The sequence below is a fragment of the Coregonus clupeaformis genome, unplaced genomic scaffold (genome assembly GCF_020615455.1).
Source record: "Coregonus clupeaformis isolate EN_2021a unplaced genomic scaffold, ASM2061545v1 scaf0122, whole genome shotgun sequence".
In the NCBI taxonomy this organism is placed as follows: domain Eukaryota; kingdom Metazoa; phylum Chordata; class Actinopteri; order Salmoniformes; family Salmonidae; genus Coregonus; species Coregonus clupeaformis.
The window spans coordinates 629,577-646,829 of NW_025533577.1; the positions used below are offsets into that span (position 1 = coordinate 629,577).

The 17,253-nt window shown below is 52.4% G+C and overlaps 1 non-coding gene and 1 pseudogene across 1 annotated transcript; one reads left to right on the top strand and one right to left on the bottom strand.

Annotated features, from left to right (window-relative positions):
• The window catches only part of LOC121556149, a 128,715-nt pseudogene that overhangs the window by 67,860 nt on the left and 43,602 nt on the right, over positions 1–17,253 (top strand).
• On the bottom strand, positions 15,229–15,304 carry trnas-uga. The gene has a single exon. It is a non-coding gene; the product is annotated as a tRNA-Ser (tRNA).

Genomic DNA, 17,253 nt, shown 5'->3' on the forward strand with positions numbered 1-17,253 from the left:
GTATAGAGCGTATGTTATCATGTGTTTGTGTGTCTGTGCCTATGTTTGTGTTGCTTCATAGTCCCCGCTGTGCCATAAGGTTTATGAATGAGGGAGCTACATAACGTTTAGTATGAAGTCGTTTGGGTCGTTTGGGTCCTGTCTAATTCTTTCTGCAAGCGGTTCAATTGCCATTGCAAATAGTGATTATTTTTTGTCTGCTGATAGCTGCTTCAGGGTTGGTGAGTCTAAGAAGGCTGTGGGATCAATCCAACTGTTGTTTCATTCTGATTTGTATAGATTTTACATTTTTGTCACTTAGCAGACGCTCTTATCCAGAGCGACTACAGTTAGTGAGTGCATACATAATTTTTTTATACTGGCCCCCCGTGGGAAACGAACCCACAACCCTGGCGTTGCAAATGCCATGCTCTACCAACTGAGCTACATCCCTGCCGGCCATTCCCTCCCCTACCCTGGACGACGCTGGGCCAATTGTGCGCCGCCCCATGGGTCTCCCGGTTGCGGCCGGCTACGACAGAGCCTGGATTCGAACCAGGATCTCTAGTGGCCTTAGACCACTGCGCCACTCGGAAGGTGCAGTAATAGATCATGTTGTTGTTTCTAATTAACAATTTTGTATCTTTTAACATTTTAACTGGTTTGGCGTGTATTCGTTTTGTGAGGGATGCGAGATGTTTACCAGTTTTATTTGCCATGAAGTATTATTAATAATAAGTATTATGCTTTATTCAACCTGTAGTTGTTGGCTGTCTATTCCTGTTTATGGACTTTTTCTCAGCTAGTGATTTATTTTTCTTACATTTTAATTTCAAACTCATATTTAACTTTAGCAGAGTATGAGATTATAATTCCCCTAATGTACTCCTTAAAACAGGGGGTCAAACTCATTCCATGGAGGGCCTAGTGTCTGCAGGTCTTTGGTTAAGACCTGGACAACCAGGTGAGGGGAGTTCCTTAATAATTACTGACCTTATTTCATGTACAAGGGAGGAGCTAAAACCTGCAGATATTCAGCCCTCCGTGGAATGAGTTTGACACGTGCCTTAAAAGTATCCCAAATAACATCGGGGTCGGCTTTTCTCTGTCCTTGTCTGCATTTGTAATGGTAAAGTTTTTTTTCTATTTGCATATTTAATAAATATCGGGTCTTGACGATGCGCTCTGTTCATTGTCGATATTCTGTCGATAAGTGTATTTTCTGTTGGTGTAGTCAAGCATGATACCGGAGAATGATCCCATGTCACTATGTCATGGATTAGGACTAGTATTTTGTAGTTGGGAATAGTAATCTCCAGGTGTCCTGCCTCTGGAAGCTCCATGAATGGGCCTTTTTTATTGGTACGTCTGACAATCTTATCGAATGCATGATTTAGGTCGCCTGCTATAATAGTAGTTCCTGTCTGGGATCTAATATAGCTTGAATTCTAAACAAAAAAACAACAACATTTTTTCCCCTTGGGGGATATACAATGAAATCGATGTGTATTTTTCATCATGTAAGGTACAATTCAACATTAGAAAACTGCCCCACCTCTTTAAGGAATACCTGGGATAGGATAAAGTAATCCTTCTACCCCCCCTTACCCCAACCCCCCTTCTTGGTCCATGTGCTGGGATATAAGGGGAAAAGGGTGTTCTTATTTATCAGGATGGCTGCACCTCTGCTGTTACTCCACTAGGTGGCAGCATAAGCCTCTCCCACCCAGCTCCTCTTACAATTTTAAATGTATCATTTTTTAAATGTAACTCTTGCAGGAAAACCACACCTACTGACAATCTCTTAAAGTGTTCGAGAACCATATGCTTTTTCCCCCAACATGAAGCCTGTGCACATTCCTTGGATTTTGTTGGTCTTTACTTGTATAAAATCTAAGTTAACCTTGTCTCTTCCGTCTATCATTGAAGACATGTCATATGAGGGTGGTGGACATTCCATGGAATGGGAGAGTCATAGTATGAATACGTAGTTATTGTATACATTACATATATAGAGCGTGTGGGCTGAGCAGACATTTTAACAGAGAACACAAAAAACATAAAGTAAAGTACTTTGTACTTTCAGGCGCTGTGCCCTTTTAGGGCATTTAAACTCCCCAACTCCTCTCCTAATGTACCAAAAGCCTATGGATTATGTCATGGCACAGACGTTGGAGAAAGTCTGCCACTTAAATACTGTGGTTAGTTTTGTATTACCTTGGAAATTAAATTAAAGTACAGTGGCTGGTGATGGTCTACTTGGGGTCCACCGAGATGCCGAAGTGAGAGGAGTGGAGGCACCACACATACTTCAGGGAGAATTTATAAGTGTTTATTATTGTCCTTGAATTGTGCACCAGGCAATCAGGCATATTGTCCTGCGGCAGCATAAGGTCCTGCGGCAGCATAAGGTCCTGCGGCAGCATAAGGTCCTGCGGCAGCATAAGGTCCTGCGGCAGCATAAGGTCCTGCGGCAGCATAAGGTCCTGCGGCAGCATAAGGTCCTGCGGCAGCACTTTCAATAAGCAGGAACAATAAATAAATGAATGATTAGTAGGAGTCAGAGTTCTCACACAAACAACTATTTTGAATAGTTTACAAATTGGTATTTATAGAAACAACAACAATCAGAAAAAAGAGTGTATCATTTAGCCGATAACGTTATTGATAACACTTGAATGAACATTGATTTAGGCTTTTGTCCTCAGGCTATGCCTTTTGCCTATCGAACTGTCAGAATCCTAAATATACAATCTGATCAAATAAATTATTATTTCTAACAAGGACCACCAGCATGTTCACCTCCAGAGCAGTGAACTCAGCAGGATGACGGACCACCAGCATGTTCACCTCCAGAGCAGTGAACTCAGCAGGATGACGGACCACCAGCATGTTCACCTCCAGAGGAGTGAACTCAGCAGGATGACGGACCACCAGCATGTTCACCTCAAGAGGAGTGAACTCAGCAGGATGACGGACCACCAGCATGTTCCCCTCCAGAGGAGTGAACTCAGCAGGATGACGGACCACCAGCATGTTCACCTCCAGAGCAGTGAACTCAGCAGGATGACGGACCACCAGCATGTTCCCCTCCAGAGCAGTGAACTCAGCAGGATGACGGACCACCAGCATGTTCCCCTCCAGAGGAGTGAACTCAGCAGGATGACGGACCACCAGCATGTTCCCCTCCAGAGGAGTGAACTCAGCAGGATGACGGACCACCAGCATGTTCACCTCCAGAGCAGTGAACTCAGCAGGATGACGGACCACCAGCATGTTCACCTCCAGAGCAGTGAACTCAGCAGGATGACGGACCACCAGCATGTTCACCTCCAGAGGAGTGAACTCAGCAGGATGACGGACCACCAGCATGTTCCCCTCCAGAGGAGTGAACTCAGCAGGATGACGGACCACCAGCATGTTCACCTCCAGAGGAGTGAACTCAGCAGGATGACGGACCACCAGCATGTTCCCCTCCAGAGGAGTGAACTCAGCAGGATGACGGACCACCAGCATGTTCCCCTCCAGAGGAGTGAACTCAGCAGGATGACGGACCACCAGCATGTTCACCTCCAGAGGAGTGAACTCAGCAGGATGACGGACCACCAGCATGTTCACCTCCAGAGCAGTGAACTCAGCAGGATGACGGACCACCAGCATGTTCCCCTCCAGAGGAGTGAACTCAGCAGGATGACGGACCACCAGCATGTTCCCCTCCAGAGGAGTGAACTCAGCAGGATGATGGAACAGCAGCATGTTCACCTCCAGAGGAGTGAACTCAGCAGGATGACGGAACAGCAGCATGTTCCCCTCCAGAGGAGTGAACTCAGCAGGATGACGGACCACCAGCATGTTCACCTCCAGAGGAGTGAACTCAGCAGGATGACGGACCACCAGCATGTTCCCCTCCAGAGGAGTGAACTCAGCAGGATGACGGACCACCAGCATGTTCACCTCCAGAGGAGTGAACTCAGCAGGATGACGGACCACCAGCATGTTCCCCTCCAGAGGAGTGAACTCAGCAGGATGACGGACCACCAGCATGTTCCCCTCCAGAGGAGTGAACTCAGCAGGATGACGGAACAGCAGCATGTTCACCTCCAGAGGAGTGAACTCAGCAGGATGACAGAGGTTTGTAGTCTGTCCATTCTTTGCCCCGATACCCTTTTTATCATAGGCCAGGGATGAACAACGTTCATGGGGGTGGGACCCACAAAAAATCTGAACTCATAATGAGCGGCCGAAATTGTACACATTTTGCCATGGGACGGAGAGGATTTTTCAATTTTATAACATTTCATGCAATTCTACTCATTTTGACACAGGGTGGAGAGAAATGTTTGCAGTTTTAATATGATATCTGAGTGAAACTGACTAACAAAATCGATGAGGGCCCCCTAGCCACAAAATAACTCGGTTTTCAACAATTATTTGATGAGATTGTTTGTGGCTTTTGTAACAATTTAAATCAGAAGAATGACATTACAGTCATGGTCAAAGTTTTGAGTATTGGTCTTCACAAAGTTTGCTGCTTCAGTGTTTTTTAAAAATGTTTTTGTCAGATTTACTATGGTATACTGAAGTATAATTATAAGCATTCCATAAGTGTCAAAGGCTTTTATTGACAATTACATTAAGTTTATGCAAAGAGTCAATATTTGCAGTGTTGACCCTTCTTTTTCAAGACCTCTGCAATCCGCCCTGGCATGCTGTCAATTAACTTCTGGGCCACATCCTGACTGATGGCAGCCCATTCTAAGTTTGTCAGAATTTGTGGGTTTTTGTTTGTCCACCCGCCTCTTGAGGATTGACCACAAGTTCTCAATGGGATTAAGGTCTGGGGAGTTTCCTGGCCATGGACCCAACATTTTGATGTTTTGTTCCCCGAGCCACTTAGTTATCACTTTTGCCTTATGGCAAGGTGCTCCATCATGCTGGAAAAGGCATTGTTCGTCACCAAACTGTTCTTGGATGGTTGGGAGAAGTTCCTCTCTGAGGATGTGTTGGTACCATTCTTTATTCATGGCTGTGTTCTTAGGCAACATGTTGAGTGAGCCCACTCCCTTGGCTGAGAAGCAACCCCACACATGAATGGTCTCAGCATGCTTTACTGTTGGCATGACACAGGACTGATGGTAGCGCTCACCTTGTCTTCTCCGGACAAGGTGTTTTCCAGATGCCCCAAACAATCGGAAAGGGGATTCATCAGAGAAAATGACTTTACCCCAGTCCTCAGCAGTCCAATCGCTGTACCTTTTGCAGAATATCAGTCTGTCCCTGATGTTTTTCCTGGAGAGAAGTGGCTTCCTCGCTGCCCTTCTTGACACCAGGCCATCCTCCAAAAGTCTTCGCCTCACTGTGCGTGCAGATGCACTCACACCTGCCTGCTGCCATTCCTGAGCAAGCTCTGCACTGGTAGTGCCCCGATCCCACAGCTGAATCAACTTTAGGAGACGGTCCTGGCGGTTGCTGGATTTTCTTGGGCGCCCTGAAGCCTTCTTCACAACAATTGAACCTCTCTCCTTGAAGTTCTTGATGATCCGATAAATGGTTGATTTAGGTGCAATCTTACTAGCAGCAATATCCTTGCCTGTGAAGCCCTTTTTGTGCAACGCAATGATGACGGCACGTGTTTCCTTGCAGGTAACCATGGTTAACAGAGGAAGAACAATGCTTTCAAGCACCACCCTCCTTTTAAAGCTTCCAGTCTGTTATTCTAACTCAATCAGCATGACAGAGTGATCTCCAGCCTTGTCAACACTCTCACCTGTGTTAATGAGAAAATCACTGAGATGATGTCAGCTGGTCCTTTTGTGGCAGGGCTGAAATGCAGTGGAAATGTTTTTTGGGGATTACGTTTTTGGGGACTTTGCAATTAATTGCAATTTCATCTGATCACTCTTCATAACATTCTGGAGTATATGCAAATTGGCATCATAAAAACTGAGGCAGCAGACTTTGTGAAAATAATAATAATATTTGTAATAATAATAATGATAGTATTTGTGTTATTCTCTTCTTTTGACCACGACTGTATGCACCAAATCACAGTTCTGGTATAACCAATGTGTCCTCTATATTGACCCCTCCCTGCGCAACACGCCCTCTCCCTAACCCTCCCCCCTGAAGAGTTGTTTTAATGATACTATTGTATTTCAACGATGTTTGGACAGGAGGACGATCTGTAAATCCCCAACCCTAGTACACTTCAGAGTGCTCTATGCCTTTGATATCAGCAAGTTCACCAATGTGCTCTATGTTTGCGTCTTAAATGGCTATCTAGTACACTACGTTTGTTTTGGAAGTGAAGATGCATTTTATGCAGAATAATGCAGTCTAGTTTCCAGTGGAGCTTGCTCCAACATCTGTCTGTCTCTCTCTCTCTCTCTCTCTCTCTGTCTCTCTCTCTCTCTCTCTCTCTCTCTCTCTCTCTCTCTCTCTCTCTCTCTCTGTCTCTATCTCTCTCTCTCTCTCTCTCTCTCTCTCTCTCTGTCTCTATCTCTATCTCTATCTCTATCTCTATCTCTATCTCTATCTCTATCTCTATCTCTATCTCTCTCTCTCTCTCTCTCTCTCTCTCTCTCTCTCTCTCTCTGTCTCTATCTCTATCTCTATCTCTCTCTCTCTCTCTCTCTCTCTGTCTCTTTCTCTCTCTCTCTCTCTCTCTCTCTCTCTCTCTCTCTCTCTCTCTCTCTCTCTCTCTCTCTCTCTCTCTCTCTCTCTCTCTCTCTCTCTCTCTCTCTTTCTTCTCTGTCTCTGTCTGTGATGGGTATCTCTGTGTGAGGTTAACATGTCTGTTTGAACTTTAGACAACCACCAGTGGTTCACCCCTAAGATTTCTGGGACAGTTCCGGGGGCGAGGGACGGCCACTCAGCCTGCATCCTGGGGAAGTCCTGACCTCAAACCCTGACCCCTGGGGAAGTCCTGACCTCTAACCCTGACCCCTGACCCCTGTGTCCTGGGGAAGTCCTGACCTCTAACCCTGACCCCTGTGTCCTGGGGAAGGCCTGACCTCTAACCTCTAACCCTGACCCCTGTGTCCTGGGGAAGGCCTGACCTCTAACCTCTAACCCTGACCCCTGTGTCCTGGGGAAGGCCTGACCTCTAACCCTGACCCCTGTGTCCTGGGGAAGGCCTGACCCCTAACCCTGACCCCTGTGTCCTGGGGAAGGCCTGACCTCTAACCTCTAACCCTGACCCCTGTGTCCTGGGGAAGGCCTGACCTCTAACCCTGTGTCCTGGGGAAGTCCTGACCCCTGTGTCCTGGGGAAGTCCTGACCCCTGTGTCCTGGGGAAGTCCTGACCCCTAACCCTGACCCCTGTGTCCTGGGGAAGTCCTGACCTCTAACCCTGACCCCTGACCCCTGTGTCCTGGGGAAGTCCTGACCTCTAACCTCTAACCCTGACCCCTGCATCCTGGGGAAGGCCTGACCTCTAACCCTGACCCCTGTGTCCTGGGGAAGGCCTGACCTCTAACCTCTAACCCTGACCCCTGTGTCCTGGGGAAGTCCTGACCTCTAACCCTGACCCCTGTGTCCTGGGGAAGGCCTGACCTCTAACCCTGACCCCTGGGGAAGGCCTGACCTCTAACCCTGACCCCTGGGGAAGGCCTGACCTCTAACCCTGACCCCTGGGGAAGGCCTGACCTCTAACCCTGACCCCTGGGTCCTGGGGAAGGCCTGACCTCTAACCCTGACCTCTAACCCTGACCCCTGTGTCCTGGGGAAGGCCTGACCTCTAACCTCTAACCCTGACCCCTGTGTCCTGGGGAAGGCCTGACCTCTAACCCTGACCCCTGGGGAAGGCCTGACCTCTAACCCTGACCCCTGGGGAAGGCCTGACCTCTAACCCTGACCCCTGGGGAAGGCCTGACCTCTAACCCTGACCCCTGTGTCCTGGGGAAGGCCTGACCTCTAACCCTGACCCCTGGGGAAGTCCTGACCTCTAACCCTGACCCCTGGGGAAGGCCTGACCTCTAACCTCTAACCCTGACCCCTGTGTCCTGGGGAAGTCCTGACCTCTAACCCTGACCCCTGTGTCCTGTGGAAGTCCTGACCTCTAACCTCTAACCCTGACCCCTGTGTCCTGGGGAAGGCCTGACCCCTAACCCTGACCCCTGTGTCCTGGGGAAGGCCTGACCTCTAACCCTGACCCCTGTGTCCTGGGGAAGTCCTGACCTCTAACCCTGACCCCTGTGTCCTGGGGAAGGCCTGACCTCTAACCTCTAACCCTGACCCCTGTGTCCTGGGGAAGTCCTGACCCCTAACCCTGACCCCTGTGTCCTGGGGAAGGCCTGACCTCTAACCTCTAACCCTGACCCCTGTGTCCTGGGGAAGGCCTGACCTCTAACCTCTAACCCTGACCCCTGTGTCCTGGGGAAGTCCTGACCCCTAACCCTGACCCCTGTGTCCTGGGGAAGGCCTGACCTCTAACCCTGACCCCTGTGTCCTGGGGAAGGCCTGACCCCTAACCCTGACCCCTGGGGAAGGCCTGACCTCTAACCCTGACCCCTGTGTCCTGGGGAAGGCCTGACCTCTAACCCTGACCCCTGTGTCCTGGGGAAGGCCTGACCTCTAACCCTGACCCCTGTGTCCTGGGGAAGGCCTGACCTCTAACCCTGACCCCTGGGGAAGGCCTGACCTCTAACCCTGACCCCTGGGGAAGTCCTGAACTCTAACCCTGACCCCTGTGTCCTGGGGAAGTCCTGACCTCTAACCCTGACACCTGTGTCCTGGGGAAGTCCTGACCCCTGTGTCCTGGGGAAGGCCTGACCTCTAACCCTGACCCCTGGGGAAGTCCTGACCTCTAACCTCTAACCCTGACCCCTGTGTCCTGGGGAAGGCCTGACCCCTAACCCTGACCCCTGTGTCCTGGGGAAGGCCTGACCTCTAACCCTGACCCCTGTGTCCTGGGGAAGGCCTGACCTCTAACCCTGACCCCTGTGTCCTGGGGAAGTCCTGACCTCTAACCCTGACCCCTGTGTCCTGGGGAAGTCCTGACCTCTAACCCTGACCCCTGGGGAAGTCCTAACCTCTAACCCTGACCCCTGTGTCCTGGGGAAGGCCTGACCTCTAACCCTGACCCCTGTGTCCTGGGGAAGGCCTGACCTCTAACCCTGACCCCTGTGTCCTGGGGAAGTCCTGACCCCTGTGTCCTGGGGAAGGCCTGACCTCTAACCCTGACCCCTGTGTCCTGGGGAAGGCCTGACCTCTAACCCTGACCCCTGTGTCCTGTGGAAGGCCTGACCCCTAACCCTGACCCCTGACCCCTGTGTCCTGGGGAAGGCCTGACCCCTGTGTCCTGGGGAAGTCCTGACCCCTGTGTCCTGGGGAAGGCCTGACCTCTAACCCTGACCCCTGACCCCTATGTCCTGGGGAAGGCCTGACCCCTAACCCTGACCCCTGTGTCCTGGGGAAGGCCTGACCTCTAACCTCTAACCCTGACCCCTGTGTCCTGTGGAAGTCCTGACCCCTAACCCTGACCCCTGTGTCCTGGGGAAGTCCTGACCTCTAACCCTGACCCCTGTGTCCTGGGGAAGTCCTGACCCCTAACCCTGACCCCTGTGTCCTGGGGAAGGCCTGACCTCTAACCCTGACCCCTGTGTCCTGGGGAAGGCCTGACCTCTAACCCTGACCCTGTGTCCTGGGGAAGTCCTGACCCCTGTGTCCTGGGGAAGTCCTGACCTCTAACCCTGACCCCTGTGTCCTGGGGAAGTCCTGACCTCTAACCCTGACCCCTGACCCCTGGGGAAGTCCTGACCCCTGTGTCCTGGGGAAGTCCTGACCCCTGTGTCCTGGGGAAGTCCTGACCTCTAACCCTGACCCCTGTGTCCTGGGGAAGGCCTGACCTCTAACCTCTAACCCTGACCCCTGTGTCCTGGGGAAGTCCTGACCTCTAACCCTGACCCCTGTGTCCTGGGGAAGTCCTGACCTCTAACCCTGACCCCTGGGGAAGTCCTGACCTCTAACCCTGACCCCTGTGTCCTGTGGAAGTCCTGACCTCTAACCTCTAACCCTGACCCCTGTGTCCAGGGGAAGGCCTGACCTCTAACCCTGACCCCTGTGTCCTGGGGAAGTCCTGACCCCTGTGTCCTGGGGAAGTCCTGACCTCTAACCCTGACCCCTGGGGAAGGACTGACCTCTAACCTCTAACCCTGACCCCTGTGTCCTGGGGAAGTCCTGACCCCTGTGTCCTGGGGAAGTCCTGACCTCTAACTTCTAACCCTGACCCCTGTGTCCTGGGGAAGTCCTGACCCCTAACCCTGACCCCTGTGTCCTGGGGAAGGCCTGACCTCTAACCCTGACCCCTGTGTCCTGGGGAAGGCCTGACCCCTAACCCTGACCCCTGTGTCCTGGGGAAGTCCTGACCTCTAACCCTGACCCCTGTGTGCTGGGGAAGGCCTGACCTCTAACCTCTAACCCTGACCCCTGTGTCCTGGGGAAGTCCTGACCTCTAACCCTGACCCCTGTGTCCTGTGGAAGTCCTGACCTCTAACCTCTAACCCTGACCCCTGTGTCCTGGGGAAGTCCTGACCTCTAACCCTGACCCCTGTGTCCTGGGGAAGTCCTGACCTCTAACCCTGACCCCTGTGTCCTGGGGAAGGCCTGACCCCTAACCCTGACCCCTGTGTCCTGGGGAAGTCCTGACCCCTGTGTCCTGGGCAAGGCCTGACCTCTAACCTCTAACCCTGACCCCTGTGTCCTGGGGAAGTCCTGACCCCTAACCCTGACCCCTGTGTCCTGGGGAAGGCCTGACCCCTAACCCTGACCCCTGACCCCTGTGTCCTGTGGAAGTCCTGACCTCTAACCCTGACCCCTGACCCCTGTGTCCTGGGGAAGTCCTGACCTCTAACCCTGACCCCTGTGTCCTGGGGAAGGCCTGACCCCTAACCCTGACCCCTGTGTCCTGGGGAAGTCCTGACCCCTAACCCTGACCCCTGTGTCCTGGGGAAGGCCTGACCCCTAACCCTGACCCCTGACCCCTGTGTCCTGGGGAAGGCCTGACCTCTAACCTCTAACCCTGACCCCTGACCCCTGACCCCTGTGTCCTCGGGAAGTCCTGACCCCTGTGTCCTGGGGAAGGCCTGACCTCTAACCCTGACCCCTGACCCCTGTGTCCTGGGGAAGGCCTGACCTCTAACCTCTAACCCTGACCCCTGTGTCCTGGGGAAGTCCTGACCTCTAACCCTGACCCCTGTGTCCTGGGGAAGTCCTGACCCCTAACCCTGACCCCTGTGTCCTGGGGATTCCTGACCTCTAACCTCTAACCCTGACCCCTGTGTCCTGGGGAAGGCCTGACCTCTAACCCTGACCCCTGTGTCCTGGGGAAGGCCTGACCCCTAACCCTGACCCCTGTGTCCTGGGGAAGGCCTGACCTCTAACCTCTAACCCTGACCCCTGTGTCCTGGGGAAGGCCTGACCTCTAACCCTGACCCCTGTGTCCTGGGGAAGGCCTGACCTCTAACCTCTAACCCTGACCCCTGTGTCCTGGGGAAGTCCTGACCTCTAACCCTGACCCCTGACCCCTGTGTCCTGGGGAAGGCCTGACCTCTAACCTCTAACCCTGACCCCTGTGTCCTGGGGAAGTCCTGACCTCTAACCCTGACCCCTGTGTCCTGGGGAAGGCCTGACCCCTAACCCTGACCCCTGTGTCCTGGGGAAGGCCTGACCCCTGTGTCCTGGGGAAGGCCTGACCTCTAACCCTGACCCCTGTGTCCTGGGGAAGTCCTGACCCCTGTGTCCTGGGGAAGGCCTGACCTCTAACCTCTAACCCTGACCCCTGTGTCCTGGGGAAGGCCTGACCTCTAACCCCTAACCCTGACGCCTGTGAACTGGGGAAGGCCTGACCCCTAACCCTGACCCCTGTGTCCTGGGGAAGGCCTGACCTCTAACCTCTAACCCTGACCCCTGTGTCCTGGGGAAGGCCTGACCCTAACCCTGACCCCTGTGTCCTGGGGAAGGCCTGACCCCCTAACCCTGACCCCTGTGTCCTGGGGAAGGCCTGACCTCTAACCTCTAACCCTGACCCCTGTGTCCTGGGGAAGGCCTGACCCCTAACCCTGACCCCTGTGTCCTGGGGAAGTCCTGACCCCTGTGTCCTGGGGAAGTCCTGACCTCTAACCCTGACCCCTGTGTCCTGGGGAAGTCCTGACCTCTAACCCTGACCCCTGAACCCTGGGGAAGTCCTGACCCCTGTGTCCTGGGGAAGTCCTGACCCCTGTGTCCTGGGGAAGTCCTGACCTCTAACCCTGACCCCTGTGTCCTGGGGAAGTCCTGACCTCTAACCCTGACCCCTGTGTGCTGGGGAAGGCCTGACCTCTAACCTCTAACCCTGACCCCTGTGTCCTGTGGAAGTCCTGACCTCTAACCTCTAACCCTGACCCCTGTGTCCTGGGGAAGTCCTGACCTCTAACCCTGACCCCTGTGTCCTGGGGAAGTCCTGACCTCTAACCCTGACCCCTGTGTCCTGGGGAAGGCCTGACCCCTAACCCTGACCCCTGTGTCCTGGGGAAGTCCTGACCCCTGTGTCCTGGGCAAGGCCTGACCTCTAACCTCTAACCCTGACCCCTGTGTCCTGGGGAAGTCCTGACCCTAACCCTGACCCCTGTTTCCTGGGGAAGGCCTGACCCCTAACCCTGACCCCTGACCCCTGTGTCCTGTGGAAGTCCTGACCTCTAACCCTGACCCCTGACCCCTGTGTCCTGGGGAAGTCCTGACCTCTAACCCTGACCCCTGTGTCCTGGGGAAGGCCTGACCCCTAACCCTGACCCCTGTGTCCTGGGGAAGTCCTGACCCCTAACCCTGACCCCTGTGTCCTGGGGAAGGCCTGACCCCTAACCCTGACCCCCTGACCCCTGTGTCCTGGGGAAGGCCTGACCTCTAACCTCTAACCCTGACCCCCTGACCCCTGACCCCTGTGTCCTCGGGAAGTCCTGACCCCTGTGTCCTGGGGAAGGCCTGACCTCTAACCCTGACCCCTGACCCCTGTGTCCTGGGGAAGGCCTGACCTCTAACCTCTAACCCTGACCCCTGTGTCCTGGGGAAGTCCTGACCTCTAACCCTGACCCCTGTGTCCTGGGGAAGTCCTGACCCCTAACCCTGACCCCTGTGTCCTGGGGAAGGCCTGACCTCTAACCTCTAACCCTGACCCCTGTGTCCTGGGAAGGCCTGACCTCTAACCCTGACCCCTGTGTCCTGGGGAAGGCCTGACCCCTAACCCTGACCCCTGTGTCCTGGGGAAGGCCTGACCTCTAACCTCTAACCCTGACCCCTGTGTCCTGGGGAAGGCCTGACCTCTAACCCTGACCCCTGTGTCCTGGGGAAGGCCTGACCTCTAACCTCTAACCCTGACCCCTGTGTCCTGGGGAAGTCCTGACCTCTAACCCTGACCCCTGACCCCTGTGTCCTGGGGAAGGCCTGACCTCTAACCTCTAACCCTGACCCCTGTGTCCTGGGGAAGTCCTGACCTCTAACCCTGACCCCTGTGTCCTGGGGAAGGCCTGACCCCTAACCCTGACCCCTGTGTCCTGGGGAAGGCCTGACCCCTGTGTCCTGGGGAAGGCCTGACCTCTAACCCTGACCCCTGTGTCCTGGGAAGTCCTGACCCCTGTGTCCTGGGGAAGGCCTGACCTCTAACCTCTAACCCTGACCCCTGTGTCCTGGGGAAGGCCTGACCTCTAACCCCTAACCCTGACCCCTGTGTCCTGGGGAAGGCCTGACCCCTAACCCTGACCCCTGTGTCCTGGGGAAGGCCTGACCTCTAACCTCTAACCCTGACCCCTGTGTCCTGGGGAAGGCCTGACCCCTAACCCTGACCCCTGTGTCCTGGGGAAGGCCTGACCCCTAACCCTGACCCCTGTGTCCTGGGGAAGGCCTGACCTCTAACCTCTAACCCTGACCCCTGTGTCCTGGGGAAGGCCTGACCCCTAACCCTGACCCCTGTGTCCTGGGGAAGTCCTGACCCCTGTGTCCTGGGGAAGTCCTGACCTCTAACCCTGACCCCTGTGTCCTGGGGAAGTCCTGACCTCTAACCCTGACCCCTGAACCCTGGGGAAGTCCTGACCCCTGTGTCCTGGGGAAGTCCTGACCCCTGTGTCCTGGGGAAGTCCTGACCTCTAACCCTGACCCCTGTGTCCTGGGGAAGGCCTGACCTCTAACCTCTAACCCTGACCCCTGTGTCCTGGGGAAGTCCTGACCTCTAACCCTGACCCCTGTGTCCTGGGGAAGTCCTGACCTCTAACCCTGACCCCTGTGTCCTGTGGAAGTCCTGACCTCTAACCTCTAACCCTGACCCCTGTGTCCAGGGGAAGGCCTGACCTCTAACCCTGACCCCTGTGTCCTGGGGAAGGCCTGACCCCTAACCCTGACCCCTGTGTCCTGGGGAAGGCCTGACCCCTAACCCTGACCCCTGTGTCCTGGGGAAGGCCTGACCTCTAACCTCTAACCCTGACCCCTGTGTCCTGGGGAAGGCCTGACCCCTAACCCTGACCCCTGTGTCCTGGGGAAGGCCATGTACATCTTTGGAGGGTACGAGCAGCTGGTATTAGTGCTGAGCAATTAACCAACATTTAGGTTATTTTTCATTTTTTTAAACAACTAATTGACTGACATCAGTTCAATTATTTGAATTCCATTATTTACGTTGAAGAACTACTAAAATAGTGATTTCGTCAGACAGCATAGGCAGCTGCTCTATAGAGATGAGATGATGACTTGGAATGAAATAATAAAGTCATCAAATAAAACAAATATTTTATTAATGTCAATAAATAATGGTTAATAAGTGATAAGCAGTAATGGGCAGTCACTACCATCATGGGACTTAATTAATAGTTGTATTATGTGTTACACCATCCAACCCACATAGTGCATTTAATGTCAATTATTTATTTGTTTACCGAAAACATCATTATTTTCTTATAATCGAACCGAAACTGAACCGACCTCAAATCAGTAATCACTCAACACTAGCTAGTAAGATTACTAACTGAATCATAGATGTATTCTCTCTGCACAGTATGGCAGTGAACGAGCTACCAACCTCCTCTGGATTATGTTACCATGACATTCTCCAGTCCTCTGTTCTCTGTTCCAGGCTGACTGCTTCTCCAATGACATCCACAAGCTGGACACCACAACCATGGCCTGGTCACTAGTCAACGCAAGGGTCAGTTACCTTTCAGTTTGAGTCATTTATTAGATGCTCTTATCCAGAACGACTTACAGTGGTGAGTGCATACATTTTTGTACTGGTCCCCCGTGGGAATTGAACCCACAACCCTGGCGTTTCAAGTGCCATGCTCTACCAACTGAGCTACACGGGACCCTCTGTCCCCTAACCTCTAACCCCAACCCACCGCTATGGCCTGCTTGCTAATCAATACAAGAGTGAGTAGAGAGGCCCCCATTTTAATAGGAGACCCCCATGTTATACGTGGCTTACTCTGCACAACAGCATACACACACGGCTCAGAGATGATCCATCATATTTTCTTTTGCTACATCCAAGAGTGTCAGATTTCACTTCCTTGGCATTACTAGTCCAGTCCAGTGCAGTGGTCTTATTGAGCAGACATAACAGAGACTTGGAGACAGCCAAGCACTAAAAACCTGGGAGAGAAGAGGATTATACACAGTACAAAACGTTAGGAACACCTTCCTAATATTGAGTTGCACCCCTTTAGCCCTCAGAACAGCCTCAATTCGTCGGAGCATGGACTCTACAAGGTGTCGAAAGCGTTCCACAGGGATGCTTAGTTTTCACCCTCCTACCCTGTAGTGTTTTAGTTTTCACCCTCCTACCCTGTAGTGTTTTAGTTTTCACCCTCCTACCCTGTAGTGTTTTAGTTTTCACCCTGACCCTACCCTGTAGTGTTTTAGTTTTCACCCTGATCCTACCCTGTAGTGTTTTAGTTTTCACCCTGACCCTACCCTGTAGTGTTTTAGTTTTCACTCTGACCCTACCCTGTAGTGTTTTAGTTTTCACCCTCCTACCCTGTGGTGTTTTAGTTTTCACCCTGACCCTACCCTGTAGTGTTTTAGTTTTCACCCTCCTACCCTGTAGTGTTTTAGTTTTCACCCTGACCCTACCCTGTAGTGTTTTAGTTTTCACCCTGACCCTACCCTGTAGTGTTTTAGTTTTCACCCTCCTACCCTGTAGTGTTTTAGTTTTCACCCTCCTACCCTGTAGTGTTTTAGTTTTCACCCTGACCCTACCCTGTAGTGTTTTAGTTTTCACCCTGACCCTACCCTGTAGTGTTTTAGTTTTCACCCTCCTACCCTGTAGTGTTTTAGTTTTCACCCTCCTACCCTGTAGTGTTTTAGTTTTCACCCTCCTACCCTGTAGTGTTTTAGTTTTCACCCTCCTACCCTGTAGTGTTTTAGTTTTCACCCTGACCCTACCCTGTAGTGTTTTAGTTTTCACCCTCCTACCCTGTAGTGTTTTAGTTTTCACCCTCCTACCCTGTAGTGTTTTAGTTTTCACCCGACCCTACCCTGTAGTGTTTTAGTTTTCTCCCTGACCCTACCCTGTAGTGTTTTAGTTTTCACCCTGACCCTACCCTGTAGTGTTTTAGTTTTCACCCTCCTACCCTGTAGTGTTTTAGTTTTCACCCTGACCCTACCCTGTAGTGTTTTAGTTTTCACCCTGCCTACCCTGTAGTGTTTTAGTTTTCACCCTGACCCTACCCTGTAGTGTTTTAGTTTTCACCCTGACCCTACCCTGTAGTGTTTTAGTTTTCACCCTCCTACCCTGTAGTGTTTTAGTTTTCACCCTCCTACCCTGTAGTGTTTTAGTTTTCACCCTGACCCTACCCTGTAGTGTTTTAGTTTTCACCCTCCTACCCTGTAGTGTTGTAGTTTTCACCCTGACCCTACCCTGTAGTGTTTTAGTTTTCACCCTGCCCTACCCTGTAGTGTTTTAGTTTTCACCCTCCTACCCTGTAGTGTTTTAGTTTTCACCCTGACCCTACCCTGTAGTGTTTTAGTTTTCACCCTCCTACCCTGTAGTGTTTTAGTTTTCACCCTGACCCTACCCTGTAGTGTTTTAGTTTTCACCCTCCTACCCTGTAGTGTTTTAGTTTTCACCCTGACCCTACCCTGTAGTGTTTTAGTTTTCACCCTCCTACCCTGTAGTGTTTTAGTTTTCACCCTGCCCCTACCCTGTAGTGTTTTAGTTTTCACTCTGACCCTACCCTGTAGTGTTTTAGTTTTCACCCTGACCCTACCCTGTAGTGTTTTAGTTTTCACTCTGACCCTACCCTGTAGTGTTTTAGT